We start from the raw sequence: 12,104 nt of genomic DNA on the forward strand, positions 1-12,104 counted from the left end.
ACTTAAATATCACCCTAATATAAAAAGAAAGAATTCTTTAGGGTTTAATTACTTCAAGCACCAACCGTAACTCTCGGCTGGTCCGGAGGTAGTGAGTTATCTCAATTGATTGTTCACAGTCAGTTACAGATTGAACTCCTTGTTCTACTCTTACCCCCCTTCTCACTACTGCACTTGACTAGTCTTTTCACTCAGTTGCCAGGTATTTTTATCATTAAAAATTTTGAAAATCAGATGGCAATAAAGTGTGTACCAAGTACCAATAAAGTGAGCATTATGAGCAATGAAGTATCACTAAGTGGTAGGAATACAAAAAAAACAATTAATAGTCCTTTCTCTTTAGGGGCTAATAATACTGTAAATTTGGGGAACCCCCCCAAAAGAAACCCATCACGGACTAAAATAAATAGATGGGCACAGATGCCAAAGGGCAATGACTGATAAAGATAACAGGTGTCCCAAGAGATTAAAACAAGGAAATGAGGATGGGAAGGGCTTTCCTCTCAGTTTTTAATAGAGGGGGGCTTTTATTTAATTTCTACATTAATTTTTAAAATATTTATGAAAAGAAGAAAAAGAAAGGTCTTTGTAACTAGGGATTTTTTTAACATAAGGATTTTAAACTGGTTTAATATCAGGATAAAAGACTGATATTCCACAGTACTCACAAAACACTCAACAGAGAAAATCGGGACATTTCAAAGTTGACAATCTTTAAAGGTAGAGATGTGACCCTTCTCAGAGAGAAAGCTGGCTGTCACCCGGTTTAAGAAAAACTAAACTATAAGAAGGAATAGGTGGGAGGGGCGAATAGGTAGCTAAATGAGATGCACACACAGAGGGTCAGCAAGACAGAGAGACACAAAGAAAGGCAACATGAAGAAATCAAGAACCATGAATGCAGTATGAAATTGGGTGCGATGGCGCACGTTTGTTACCCACACACGCACGCGCACGCCTGCGCGCGCGCGCGCGCGCGCACACACACACACACACACACACACACACACACACAGACTTGAGAGGCTGAGACGGGAGGATCTCTGGGAGTTTGAGGCCAGTTTGGGTTCCATAGCGAGTTTAAGGCCAGCCTGAACCACATAGCAAGACCCTGCCATAGAGAAAAAACAAAAATGAAAGACAGTTAGTCTCTGTGACTTTAGGAAGCTGCCATTCCACAGATCATGGAGGTGCACAATCCTATCAATCCTGATGACATACGTGGTCCTGACTCCAGAAGATTCCCAACCATATAATGGTATCTGCAAAGCAGTAACAATGGTCAATCCCACCCTGGAGGTCAGCCCTGAGCAATATAGTAAGTTCAGAAAGAAAAGAGTTTAGGGTTAGTTCTTTCCTAGGACTTATTTGGCAGGACTTTATCTTCTCACAGTTCTAAAAGCTGGGATGTCCAAGATGAAATCACCAGCTTTCTGCAACCTCACATGACAGAAGGTGGAAGCATAAAAGGGGGATGCGTTCTTTGTCCCATGTGGCAAGAAAGAACCAGCTGCTGCAAGCCCATTTCATAGCAGCATTAAGGGCTGGGGATTTAGCTCAGTGGTTCTGCCACTTGCCTCGCAAGCTCAAGCATCCGAGTTTGATCCCCGAAAAGTAAAATAGTAGCATTAAGGTATATTCGTGCTGCTTGTGGCGACGCACGCCTGTAACCCCAGAACTGGAGAGGCTGAAATAGAAGAATCACTGCGAGCTATAGTCCACCCTGGACTACAGAGTAAGTTCAAGGCCCGCGTAAACATAGTGAGATCCCGTTTCAAAAAACAAACAAACAAACAAACAAAGTAAAAATACTTGTGCACCTTCTAGGAACCAGTTCCCAACACTGGCATTAGGAATTAAGTCTCCAACACATGAATTTGGGGGAACACATTCACAGCATAGTACCAGTCAAATTTGACTTTTAACTAACAAGTGTTTTAGTAGAGATACATCCCAAATGTTGTGCGGCATATCCTGCTATCATGCCGTACACAATGACTGAAGCCAAAAACATTTTGATTTGCAAAAGTCAAGCATTTCACAACAGAAAGGTGATAATTTTCAGGACCAAAATCTTTGTTTTATAATATCGTACACAATGACTGAAGCCAAAAACATTTTGATTTGCAAAAGTCAAGCATTTCACAACAGAAAGGTGATAATTTTCAGGACCAAAATCTTTGTTTTATAATAAAAAAGAAAGAAAGAAAGAAAGAAGGAAAGAAAGAAAGAAAGAAAGAAAGAAAGAAAGAAAGAAAGAAAGAAAGAAAGAAAGAAATGGCGAGTAAGCCAGTTCTTAAACCAAGACCGTGTACCCCCACCCCCCAAAAAAATATTTGGTCCTTAACCAACTCCTAGTCAGTGTCGTCGGCAGAATGATGCCCAGCAGCGAGGAGAGGAACAAGTGCTTGGATGTTTCCTGGAAGCTAAAAAAAACAAAAGCTGTTTTTGGTTTCCTCTTATCTTGCAAAAGACTGGTCAAGTGAAGCAGTGGGAGTGGAGAAGGAACAAAGAAATCTGTAACTGGTTGTGATCAATTAGTTGTAAACACCACTGCACTCGGACCAGCCAAGCTTAGCTGCTGTGCCGCTAGCTATATAAGAACTCAAATATGTATTATTTTACAGTTAGGGTAAATATCTATTTTTTTGGGGGGGGAGGATATGAGTATATAGCTCAAATATAAGCATATGCCTTTAAAATTAAAACATCGAGCATACTAACATTGTAATTAAAAAGACTTTGTAACTCCGGTAGCCCCTCTCAGAGCATTGTGGGTAATTCTCATGTAAAGCACCAGCAGCTGCGTCCCCCACCTTCTCCAAAAGAGGGGACCTAGGGGTTTTCGGAAATGCAATGAAGCCACGCGATTCGTAAACCCGAAGAGTCAGGGTGTCCAGTGAACCAGGAACGCCTTTTCTTAGGAGGATGCACTCAGGCTCCCCGGTCTGGGTGACCTGGTTGTCCCCGGTGAAACAGATGCCACCGCGGTCGCCCGATTCGCGAGTGGGACACGCTCCCGGGACGCCGCGGTCCAGCTGGGGGCTTGACACCCAGGGCACCTTCCCCACACCCAACTCTTAAAATAAAACAGCATCAAATAAAGTAAAATGTCCCGGGCCCTGATGTCGACCAGGACTGTCCCTACTAAGCCTCTCCTCTTCGTATCAGCCGTTTTGGCTGTAGAATACAGGAGACTTTGTTTAAGCAGAAAGGGACACAAGTAACTTCTGTCCCCGAGGCTAAAATTAAAAATTCGGAATTAGCAATATCGTTTTAGAACAGGACCCGACGCGAAAAAGGCGCTCTGCGGCGGCAGACAGGTCCCCTGACTTTGTCCTCAGGGCTGGCCCCTGTGGCAGTGTCGCACCCTTCACCTTTCCCACGTGCAAAAGCCAGTGCCACCGCTTGGGGTAGGGTCCGGAGGCTCCAAGCTAGCAATGACAGTGGCCTTGCGACAGCTTTGGAGTCCCTGTCACCAGCCAGCCACCAGTGGGTCACTACGTGATCATCTGTAAGACAAAGTAGTTTTCGAGAAAACTCATGTCATATTCATAAAAAAAGGCCATTTTAAGATTTTCTTTTCAAATTCATATATGGATGGAAATTTGGGTACAGCAAAGAAAAATGTCACATTTTGCAGGCTTCTCTGCCTCTGTCTTAAAGACTGTATTTTAAATTTTAATGAAAATTTAACTTTAATTTTTAAAGCAATTTAAATCAAATTTTTAAAATTCATTTAAAGTAATTTAATTAAAAATTTTTTAACAATCCAAGTGATCACATTAACTGACAGAAACAAAGTAGCTCACATCTGTTTTTCGTCTGCAAAATTGTCCTACAGAGGTTTTTGTTTTTATAATTTTTCTCCTTTAGAGCAGTTGTATCACGTCAAAGAGTGAGCAAAAGATTAAAAGATTTCCTTCCACAGGCTCTCAGGCCCCCACACCACAGCTGTCCCCTACGTTTGTCCTTCGTGTTTGGCTCCCTTAGCATAATGTCCTTTTCTCCTGTTGCAGAATGTGAATTTCCTTCATTCTTGAGGCTGAATAACATTCCATCCTATGCACTCAGCACAATTTTATTCATCAATTCATCTGCCAAACGACACTTGGTGTCTTCCTTCTATCCTTTTTCTTTGGGAATCAGGTTACAATAAATACTGGTGTACATATATACCTGCTTTCAATTTTTAAAAGTATTTGCCTAGAAATGGATTGCTGCATCAGATGGAAAAAATCTATTTTATTTATTATTTTATGTTATTGGGACAGTCTCACTATGAAGTTCAGACTGGTCGTGAATTGGCATCCTCCTGCCTCAGCCTTTCAGGGTGCTGGGATTATAGGTGTGTGCCACCAAGCCCAAATACAAATTTTTTTTTTGGTACCAGGGATTGAATTTGGGACCTTGCCCTTGTGAGGCAGGTGGTGGAACCACTAAGCTAAATCCCTGGCCCCAGGTGTAAATTTTAATAAGAATATATAATGCATAATATATAATGCAATTGTGAATATTGTACATGATATAAAATATACTAAGTATAAAATTAGTCTGTGATATATATTTGCTTATGTATTGTATTATGCTTGTTTACATTTGTTACTATATACTTATAAATCATTTTATAGGCTATTTTATATGATATAATATGCAATATAATAATTAGAATCTACTATATTCCAATACTGAAAAAGAAAGGGGTATTAACTCATCGCATGGCTTCAGTGATGCAACCCGGAGAAAATGCTGGTTCTTTTGCAGCCTGGGGAGCTACTGTCCAACAGAAGAAATGCGTAACTACAGCAGGAAACTACTCTTTCTACGAGTTCAAGTTAAACATTCAAACACGGCGATTAGAACGTCTCCGGTGATCCAATTTAGGTCGTGATGCTTGCCTGGGCCCTGATGTCCTGGGCCGGCGGATGATCGAGCGATGAGTAGAGTGAGGCAGTGAGTGAGGCCCCTGTGTCTCAACCCAGAGCAGGAAAATAAAAAGGTCCCGGCAGCCGTCGCCTTCTCACCTGGGGCACCCGGATCTGCCCGGCTTCCGCGGCCGAGTTCTTGCTCCACGAGGATGTTTGGACCAGATGTGATGCAGACGCCCTGGCGGGTGACGGCGCGCACAGGGGAGGGGATGAGACCGAGCGCACAGGTGCCTGGGGGAAGGCACAGTGGGTCCGGCGTCCCCAGAGGCGGGTGTTCTGGGACAGCAAGGTCGGGTCACCGAGGAATGCAAAGAGAGAAGCTAAATGGCAGCCAGGCCAGTGCTGTCTGTCACCCCAGCACACTTGGAGGCTGCGGTAGAAGGATGGCACGTTCAAGCCCAGCCTGGACCGCTTAGCAAGTCCAAATCTCAATAATAATATAAGAATAATATCATAGTATTAATAATAATAGCAATAACGATAGGCTGGGGATTTAGCTCAGTGGTTCTAGCGCCTGCCTCGCACGTGCAAGGACCCGAGTTCGATCCCCGGTACCAAACAACTACTACTACTAATAATAATGATAAAAAGGGCTGGGGATGCAGCTCTAGCTCAGTGAAAGTCCTGGGTTCGGTTCCCAGTCCCCGGGGACGGGTCGGGTAGAGGGAAGAAGAAGACCTCAGGAGCCATCCTCCTACCTCAGCCCCCTGAGGGCTAGGATTACAGGTGTGCACCCCCCCAACCATCTTTGTATTAAAGAGAAACCTAGCTTGCTTCGAGTTGACCTGCATCTTTGCCACTTCTTTGTGGGAGGAAGAACTAAAATCCACCCATCAGAGTAAAGCCAAGTGTCAGACATGGTGGGTGCATGCCTGTAATCCCAGAATTCAGGAGGCTGAGGCAGGAGGATCCTTATGAGTTTGAGGCCAGGCTGAAATAAAAAGCGAGACCCTGTCTTAAAAAAGAAAAAAGTTTTAAAAATTAAAAGCAAATATGTGGAAAGAGAGAAACATGGAAGAAAATGCTAAATCCATCTAGTGGAGTAGTGCATTTCTTTGTTTTGTTTTGTTTTTCTGCTAAATGAGACTCTGCCTCAAAAAAGTTTTAAAAAAGAAGGAGGGGTTGGGGTTAGAGCAATGTGGTAATATACTTGCCTAGTACCTGCAGTATCTTTTTTATTTTTTATTTATTTATTTGTTTATTTAGTACTGGGGATCAAAATCGGGTCCTTGAATTTTCTGCAGAATCTTTTGTTTGTTTGTTTGTTTGTTTTTTGAGACAGGGTCTCACTACGTAGTTGAGACTGACCTGGAACTCACTATGTAGCCCAGGATGGTCTCGAACTCACAGAGATCCTCCTGCCTCAGCCTCCCGAGTGCTGAGATTACAGGCATGCACCACCATGCCTGACACTTGGCTTTACTCTGATGGGTGGATTTTAGTTCTTCCTCCCTATAAGAGTTTAAAAGATGCCTCTTGTTCCCAGCTTCTGCAGTATCTTTTCAAAACTCTTTCTGCTTGTTTTTGTAATCAGAAATAAATCAAATCTGTTATTTTTCACTGGGAGGTATAAGCTGGATTTTTTTCCTTTTTTTAATAATAGAAGATGATTTATTTAAAGATATGGGTAAGGAGGAGAGGACCGACAGCTACTCTAGATTAGGGAGTATTCCAAATTGATTTTTTTTTCTTTTTTTGAGACAGGGTATCACTGTGTAGTTCAGGCTTGCCTTGGACTTACTATGCAGCCCAGGCTGGCCTCGACCTCACAGTAATCCTCCTGCCTCAGCCTCCTCATGGCTCTTTATGGCCAAATAATATTCTGCTGTGGAGTTCCCTTGTTTTGTTTATGCTTTCACCAAGTGATGTGTATTTGGGTGATTTCCACGGCACCTGGTCTTTTAGATCTTTTCTTTATATGATATGGAGCCCTCTCTGCCTGCCCTGCAGACCCAAGCCTGGGAATTTGTGTCTTGCTGCCCACCTAATCTGGAATGGCTAGACCCCCTGTCCAGTCTGGCTTCAAGGTCTGGTGAACTCCCTTTATTTTAAAAATCCCCGGGCCTGTGAGTTCCTTTTATAATCACCCTCCCCACAGCTTTCAAATATTTCAGGCTTTTACAATGCACGTTAGACATGGGGTACTGGAGGAGGTCAGCTTTGCTTCAGCCCAAATCCAGTCCTGCTATGGCTCCAGGCTTTCTAGGTTTGCCGTGCCCCATTGCCCAACTTGGTCATATTTTCTGGATTAATTCTCTGTCTTATATATTTATTAATTTGAGACAGGTTCTTGCTACATAGTCCAGGCTCAGGCTCATGCAGGGCGGTGGCTACATTCAGGCAGCTGAAGCAATGATCTTCAGACATTTATAGTCCATATAAGCTGGGTATTTGCTTCAATTCTTCACTCCCTGTGACCCTGTCTTATTAGTCATGGTGTAGTTTGGACTAGAGATCATCTAATGGGGAATTTCCAGAGTTTGGGGCTATTTCTGTTTCAGTGACTCAGAAAAAAGGAAAAGACAAATATGAACTGGCCATGGTGGTATATGCTTGTAATCTCAGTACTCTTGGAGGTTGACGTAGGAGGATGGCGATTTCAAACTCAGTGCTGACACTTTAGTAACAGCAAAAACTCCGTCTGAAAAGAAAACAGAAAGATGGGGCTGGGTGTGGTGGTGCACACCTGTGATCCCAGCCCAGCAGATCCAGGGCAGCACTAAGCCCTGGGTTCCATCCCATGATGAAAAGAGAAAATATAGACTGTAAATACTTTTCATACCTAATCAGGAGATTTGGAGAGTGGTGTCACCCTTGTTATTCTCTTTGTTTCACCTGAATGGCCAGTCTCATTTTCCAGGAAAGGAAGAAGATTGTGGCTTTTTTCTTTTCCCAGTCATTACTCATTTAAACCAAAACAAATAGATCTTGAGAAGTTTCCTGTTTCCCCTTCCCCACAGCTCTCATCCCTAAACCACTACCTACAAAGAGGAAAAACAGTACTTGTAAGAAAGAGGTCACTGGAAAGGGTCATTGACAAGACTACCCAGCTGAGGATTAGAAAAGACCCCGACAGCAAGGAGAGACACCCTAAGACTGCTGTTCCCTTCCCACAGCCAGGCAGGTACCAAGGGAAAGGATCAAATCTTCAGAAGCTCACTTTTTTTTTTTTAACCAGGTGTTACTAAAATGTAGAATGTCAGCATGTACTTATGTAAAAATGTTTCTCCCCAAGTGAATTTTACTTTTCCCGAAACAAATTTTTTCTAAACGTTTTCTAACTGAACACACAGTGGAATGGTAAAAAAAGCCAGTCAAATTTAGCAGTGGGGGGTTGTATACCAACTTTAGTGACACTAATGTTAATAAGTTCTGATAACCCACTACCATCGGACCAGCCAGCAAGCATGCTTTCACTTTCATTATATAAAGGACTGAAATAGCTATTCTAAATAACTTAGGATGAGTTCTTCCTGTTAATTTTTTTTTTTTTTTTTAGGAAGGCTTAAGGGTCTATGAAGCCTATAATATAATGATGTGAAAGCAATCCGTTGCCTGATTCCCCTTGGATTTTTAAATAGCTCGACACAAACTAATATTCAAAATAATGTAGTTGCATCATGGGAAATAGAAACAAATTACCAAACAGAAGCCTCGGGTCTGTCACTTATTTTAAAACGATCGTGAATCAGGTACGCACAAAGATGAACATACTTGTGCCAAATGTTCAGCAATAGAAACTTTAAACATTTAATGTCCAAAAATTAACTTTGATTTGTTTTCTTTTTTTTTTAATTAAAAAAAAATTTACGATCTTCCTGTGTGTGATCTGCAAGTGCCTTGCTGGCAGTAATACACAAGGCGCCGGCAGGGGGCGGTAATACACAGACGATCCACTTCCCGATCGCTTGTGCACCCATTTTAGCGGGAGAACGGCTCACCTGGGAATAGTTCTTTTCTGGATTCCTCTTTTCCTATTCCCTTTTCAATCCCCAGCACCACAAAAAAGAAAACAAACACAAAAATATAAATGAATCTGAAAGAGGGACTTTCAGCAGCCAGGAGCCTGTCCTTTCTGCAAAGTGGGTCTGTGGGTTCTTCACCTTGCTTTCCAACTTGGGAAAGGAGAATAGCAAGTTTAAATGTTTCCCAATATTCTTTCCAAGTTCCTACAGCTTCCTCTTGGGGAAGCTGGGTTCCAATGTTGTTTGTTTGGGAGACAATTTCTCACTACTTATGTAGCCCAGACTGGCCTCGCACTCACAGCGGTCCTCCTGCCTCAGCCTCAGAGTGCTAAAGTTTACAGGTTTGCGCCACCACGCCCGGTTCCAACCTGAGAGTTTTTAATTCCTGCTTCCCCTTCTGTTGTACCGGGGATCGAACTCAGGACCTTGAGCTTGCGAGGAGGCGCGGTGTCACTGCGCTAAACCCCCAATCCTCCAACCTGTGAGTTTGAAGATGGTGCTGTTTATTCCTGGGCAGGGATTGCTCGGCACTGGGCCGGGTAAATCCGCCTGGGTCCAGTAGAGAAGGGGAGGGGCGGCCCTGCGGCCGAACCACGCTAGCGGCGGGGACAGCATGCCCATCCCCCTGCCAGAGGCGCCGCCTGGGATGAAAGACACGGCCCAGACAAGGGGGCTTTGTGCTTCTCTGGTCTTGGCAGGTTCGTCGGCAGGGACGTCTTTGTTTTTTAAAATCTCACTTCTTCTCTGTTCTTGATGTTTTTTTCTTTGCGCCCAAACCTGATGCCCCTTTCCTGGAGCTGGCTCACCAACATACAAAATTTTTCATTTTTCATTTTCTTAGCACATGTTTGCAGTATATAATGATGACGTTCATGGTGTGGAATTGGTCCGTGTACAGAAGGAATCTTCATTCTTTTTACTTCCCCTTCCCCTCCTCTCCCTGCATCTCTCTGTCCCTTTCCCTTTTTGCAAAAGCTCTGTCTCCCTCTTGCCTGTATTTTTCCTTTTGCTCTTTCATTTATGTATACTTGGCATTGCTCATATAAGAGAGACCATGGGATATGTGAGCCTCGACACACCTGTAATCCCAGCACCTGGGAGGCTGAGGCAGGAGGACTGCCATCGGTTCGAGGCCAGTCAGGGCTACATGTTGTGATTGTCTCAAAACAAACAAACAAACAAAAAAATAAAACAACAGAGTGAATTTTTAGAGGGCAGACATAAATATTTAGTCCATAGCAAGACAGGAAAGAGGCCTTTAAAAAATCTCATTCCCCACCTCAAGCCCTTCCCTTCCCCATGTACAAAAGCTTTGCTTCCATTTTTGCTTCTATTTTCACTTTTTTCTTGTCCCTTCCCTCCTCCCTCCCTCCCTCCTCCCTTGTTCTCCTTCCCATTTGAATGCTATCTTCCCATTTCCCAACATCCCTTATACATCTGTTGGTATTTCCACATTCAGTTTCTCACACCAGAGAAACAGTATATATATATTTTTTTGATTGTTTGTTTTTGTTTTTTTGAGACAGGGTCTCACTATGTAGTTGAGACTGTCCTGGAACTCACTATGTAGCCCAGGCTGGTCTCGAACTCACAGTGATCCTCCTGCTTCAGCCTCTGGAGTGCTCGGATTACAGGCGTGTGCCACTATGCCCAGCGAGAAACAGTGTATTTAAACATGTGTGTCTAATTTATTTCTCTTAAGAGTCTGGTCTCAAGGTCCATCCATTTAGCTATAAATGTCTGAAGCTCATCTTTCTTTATGGCAGAGTAGTACTCCATTGTATTAGAAAAAACACATTTTCTTTATCCATTTGTTTGTTGATGGCCATTTGGGCTGTTTCTAAATTTTAGCTATTACAAACTGTGCTGCTGTAAACACGGGTGTATGTATATCACTGTGGTATGATGCTTTTAATTATTTCAGGAAGATACGAAGAAGGAGATTACCTGGGTCAAATGGAACCTCTCATTTTAGTTTGTTGAGGACTCTCCACACTGATTTCCACAGTGGTTGCACCAGCCTACCCTCCCACCAGGAGTGGAGAAGGGTTCCTTTATCCCCACAGCCCCTCCAGCATTTATTTCCAGCATTTGTTACTGGTTGACTTTTCTTTTGTTATTGTTTTGTTTTTGGTACTGGGGATCCCGTTGATTTCTTGGTAGCAGCAATTCTTTCTGGAGTGAGATGGAGTCTCAACATTGTTTTAATTTGCATCTCTTGAATGACCAGTGATGTTGAACATTTTTTTTCACATATTTACTTGCTGTCTCTAATTCTTCATCTGAGAAGTGTCTTTTGGTTTTAATATATAAACTGTCCCCAGCACTTGGAACTTCTCTGCTATATCTGCCACCTTTCATCAAGTCCCCCACAGCACCCAGGCTGTACAGCATGCTTTTCATGTAATCAAGGCCATCCATGCCAGCTGTGGTGGTGCACACTTAAAATCCCAGCACTTGGGAGGCTGAGGCTGTAGCTTGAGGGAAATTTGAGGCCAGCCTGGGCTACAGAGTGAGACCCTCTCAATAACCAAAATCAAAGCAAATTAAAAAAAAACAAAAACAGAATAGGCCGTGGAGCTTGGTGGTGGAATGTTTCTCTGGCATGTGTAAGATCTAAACCCCTTGTACTGTGAAAAGAAAAAACCCAAGATAATATTTGTAATATTATAATTGTCATAAAATGTCACATAGAGAGGATATCTTGAATTCCTTAAATCAATTTATTGTTTCATAATTTTATTCTACCTTCAATAAATTTATTATTATTATTATTATTGGTACTGGGGATCAAACTCGGGACCTTGCACTTGTGAGGCAGACAATGGCACCACTGAGCTAAATCCCCAGCTCAATAAATTATTTTAAAGAAAACAGTTTGGGAGGTATTTGGATAATTTCACTCCTTCTTCCTTTCCTTTTTTATCTTCTTCCTTTTTGATGGGGTCCTGCTATGTAGTCCAGACTGGCTTGAACTCACTGTGTAGCCCAGGCTGGCTCTAACTTGCAGGGATCCTCTTATTACAGGGTAGTTTCTTTAGAAATGGCTCACTAGCCACGCATGGTAGCACACACCTGTAATCCCAGCACTCGGGAGGCTGAGGCAGGAGGACCAATGTGAGATCGAGACCAGCCTGGGCTACATAGTGAGCTCCAGGTCAGTCTCAACTACACAGTGAGACCCTGTCTCAAAAAAAAAAAAAAAAAAAAA

This window comes from Fukomys damarensis, unplaced genomic scaffold (genome assembly GCF_012274545.1).
Source record: "Fukomys damarensis isolate Sample0158 unplaced genomic scaffold, DMR_v1.0_HiC HiC_scaffold_16, whole genome shotgun sequence".
NCBI classification, from domain to species: Eukaryota; Metazoa; Chordata; class Mammalia; order Rodentia; family Bathyergidae; genus Fukomys; species Fukomys damarensis.